Source organism: Salvelinus sp. IW2-2015, unplaced genomic scaffold, assembly GCF_002910315.2.
Source record: "Salvelinus sp. IW2-2015 unplaced genomic scaffold, ASM291031v2 Un_scaffold3247, whole genome shotgun sequence".
Classification (NCBI taxonomy): domain Eukaryota; kingdom Metazoa; phylum Chordata; class Actinopteri; order Salmoniformes; family Salmonidae; genus Salvelinus; species Salvelinus sp. IW2-2015.
Genome location: NW_019944534.1, coordinates 8,821 through 12,308, shown reverse-complemented (window position 1 = coordinate 12,308; position 3,488 = coordinate 8,821). Strand labels below are relative to the sequence as shown.

At 36.0% G+C, this 3,488-nt stretch overlaps 1 long non-coding RNA gene across 1 annotated transcript; it reads right to left on the bottom strand.

Moving 5' to 3' along the window:
• Window positions 1–341: 341 nt before the first annotated feature.
• Window positions 342–3,482, bottom strand: LOC139025774 (uncharacterized). The gene is made up of 2 exons (XR_011477394.1): window positions 1,302–3,482; window positions 342–900 (listed from the first exon to the last, which is right to left on the bottom strand). It is a non-coding gene; the product is annotated as an uncharacterized lncRNA (long non-coding RNA).
• Between the last annotated feature and the right edge of the window lie 6 nt (window positions 3,483–3,488).

Below are 3,488 nucleotides of genomic sequence, written 5' to 3'. Positions count from 1 at the left end.
CATTGACCACATTAATGAACACAATAGAATCAAAGAATAATGACTTGTGTGAGATCCACAGCAGTACTGACTTTTGTTTAATAGCACCATTAATTCATTTATTTCAATTGACTGATTTCCTGATATGAATTGTAACTCAGTAAAATCTTTGAAATTGTTGCATTTTGCGTTTATATTTTTGTTCAGTATAGTAGTTGATGAATAGTTACTGCAATGATTTGATATACCGTGACAAAGTTTAGAATCCAAGATAGAAAGCCACGATTTCTGGCCTGTAAAAAAYGGAGAGGAAAAATGAGTATGTAGTGGAAATTCTTACACAMGGACACCCGAAGTCAATCTTAAATGAATCGTTGTTTATTGCGCTGGAGAGGTTCCAACCAACTCAATGCACCATAGTTCACATGTCAATCAGGAGCTCTACTGGGCAGTCCCAGCAGTTGTCTTATATATGGCTATTCACAGACAAGTTATATTTGCATGATTTAGCATAATTCATTAATCATTACCATTCTGTTTCATATCATGTGACAGACCAACACCTCACAAGGCTTCTTTCTTACTAAGCTAAGACCTTGAAACTGAGATATCGTTKGTTTGTTCTCAAAACAAGGTCTGGGCGTACTGCCAAATTGCCGCTACTGATAAGAGAAGGATTTGTTCAGTCAACCACTTGCATGAACACATACATTGGTTTATAGAACATCACATGAATTGAAGACAGAAATTAGTTAAAAGAAAACCACAAACATTAAAATTCATTACATTACATCCTATGTGTGATAATAATCATTACATTTAAAATGTAAGCATTTAGATTTTAGCTTCCATATCAAAATATTCTATACTCTATTAAAGTAAGGGAAATCAACACAGAAAAAAACAGACACTTCATCTTTTCTAGCCTGTCACGCCCTGACCTTAGTTATCTTTGTTTTCTTTATTATTTTGGTTAGGTCAGGGTTTGATGAGGGTGGTATGTGTGTTTTTGTCTTGTCTAGGGTTTTGGTATGTCTAGGTGTGTGTGTGTAGTCTAGGCATTATGTAGGTCTATGGTGGCCTAGATTGGTTCCCAATTAGAGGCAGCTGTTTATCGTTGTCTCTGATTGGGGATCCTATTAGGTTGCCATTTTCCAGTTTGGTTTGTGGGTTATTGTCTATGTGAAGTTGCATGTCTGCGCTCATTGTTTATAGCGGTCACGTTAGTTTTGTTCAGTGTTCTTCGTGTTTATTCGTCTTACATTAAAAGTATGTATTCACATCACGCTGCGCTTTGGTCTCCTCACTACGACGAACGTGACAAAGCCCTTCATTCTGGGTTGTACAATCCACATAGTATGGTAATACTATAAGCATAATAAACGTTATACTTTATTAATGGGATTGAGTATCAAAAATGCACACACACATACACACACACACACAAAGGATCTGTAAATTCAGAGGTGAATAAATCTCTTAATATAAACCATTGTTTCTATATTTCTTTCCACAATCGGGTTGCATTGACCTTTGTTTTCACTAATTTAGAAGGCTAATCCTTAGGGAGAAATCCTGACCATCCAGCAGACCCAATCTGGGGAGATTTGTTATTGATGCAAGACAAAAACAAAGAAAACAACAACAGCAATTCACATATATCACTGGAGGTGGGGAAAACTTCCATTCACTTAGAGTAACTGTCATCCATTGAAAACATATATTTTTCCTTTTACTGGCAGGTATGTTAAGAAAACAATTAGCATATTTACTAAAGGGCCACATGGGACTGGTAATTCCCCCTTTGGACACATGACTCACATCGTGATTCATGCATCCGAAAAAAATCAACAACACTGCCTTAAACGTTTTAAAATTAAAAATTAAAATCAAATTATCTCTTGATAATTCCATAAGGAAATAATTGTATCCCATAAGGTAATGGTAAAATAGACTCTGTCCTTCTCGTGGTCTGAATCACAATTAGGACTATTGATAAATTATAAACTTCTTCTTAATGAGTTGTTTTTACATAGCCCATAATTTTTTTTTTTTAACATGTCTCCTGTCTTCCTAGTAAGTGTGATCAGACCTCACCAGGAAGTCAGAACATAGGTCAGAGGTCAGTCAGCCCTATTAAGTGAGAATTTGTTTTCCTGGACCTCAGATATCATTTAAATTTCAAACATTTGAAACATTTTGTGTATCAGATTTACATTAGGTTTTTCAGTACATGTCTTCTAATCAAGAGAATTTACATGTGTATACAGAATTATATTTCAGACACATTTATACTTCAGACACATCAGATGATAACGGTGTCCCGTAAAGCTGAATTGGGTACCTTCTAAAGTAAACAACTCTCTTGTAATCGTAATATTTTTGACCTGTTGCATTGACATACAATTCTGTAAAKACTGTCRCTAATTTCCCCACTGTGTCTCACAGCTTTTTTGAGTTCAGTGTGTACTGGCGGCTATCTATTGTTCCACAGGGAGTTTATCTCTAATCCAAACAACAGCTGACTTAAACACAAGAGCAGTGGACCAAGCCTTGAAGAGTGAGCAGCCTCTAATTGAATATCACTCCCAATGCTCAATCCCTCTGTCTTAATCCTTCAAATTACTAAAATATTACATTATTGGATTGCTATCTGAAAGCCAAATACCATTCTTTGTTACTTTCACTAGACTCCATAAACTCCCTTCCTAACAGGAATACCTCAATCACTACTGCTTAAACACACAGACCACTCTCAAACCAAATTTTGCTTTTCCCCTTATTGCAAGGTTTAAAACAAAACAAATATGATAACTTTCTCCATATTGGAAGGCATTATTTTCATTTTAGTATACCTTCAAAAAGTTACTCTATATTTTTATTACCAATCTCTGTTGGATATTCACTTTTTGCTTCAATTTAATTAAATGTCTATTATTTTAAGATTCATATGTAATACTTTGGAGGGATCAATATGTATTAACTGGGTTGGCACGGTCTAAGTCCCCAGTAGATGTCAAGCTCCGTCCATAATWAATCTGGCACCTGAGACAACAGGGACACAGATGCAGTCTCCATTTTGCCTACTCACAAATTGGTTTAGAACGTCATCATTTGGGATACAAATGAAAACAACATCGGGYGTTCAATAAATTGTAGCCTTTTAAGTTAACAGAAAATCATGTTCAACATTCATTGGTTCTATTTAACAGGGTATATTATGTCAAAATGCATGACCAGACTGGAGGAAATCTTCTAAGCYTTTATTGTTTTTATTGGTTAGGGGTAAGTCAAGTCCCGTACAGTGCTTYTACAGAGACKCCGAGATACTGTATTCAAAATMATGATTAATTGACATCATACCATGTCAAGCTTCWGCCTAATCTTCTTGACTGCTGCTTCATTGTGAGGACAGTCCAGGAGTCCTCCCTGGCTCTCATGGAACAGACAGTCCACTGTGAGTATTACATCACTTCTGGTCACTAGTCTGCTGCTGTCAGGTACAGTGT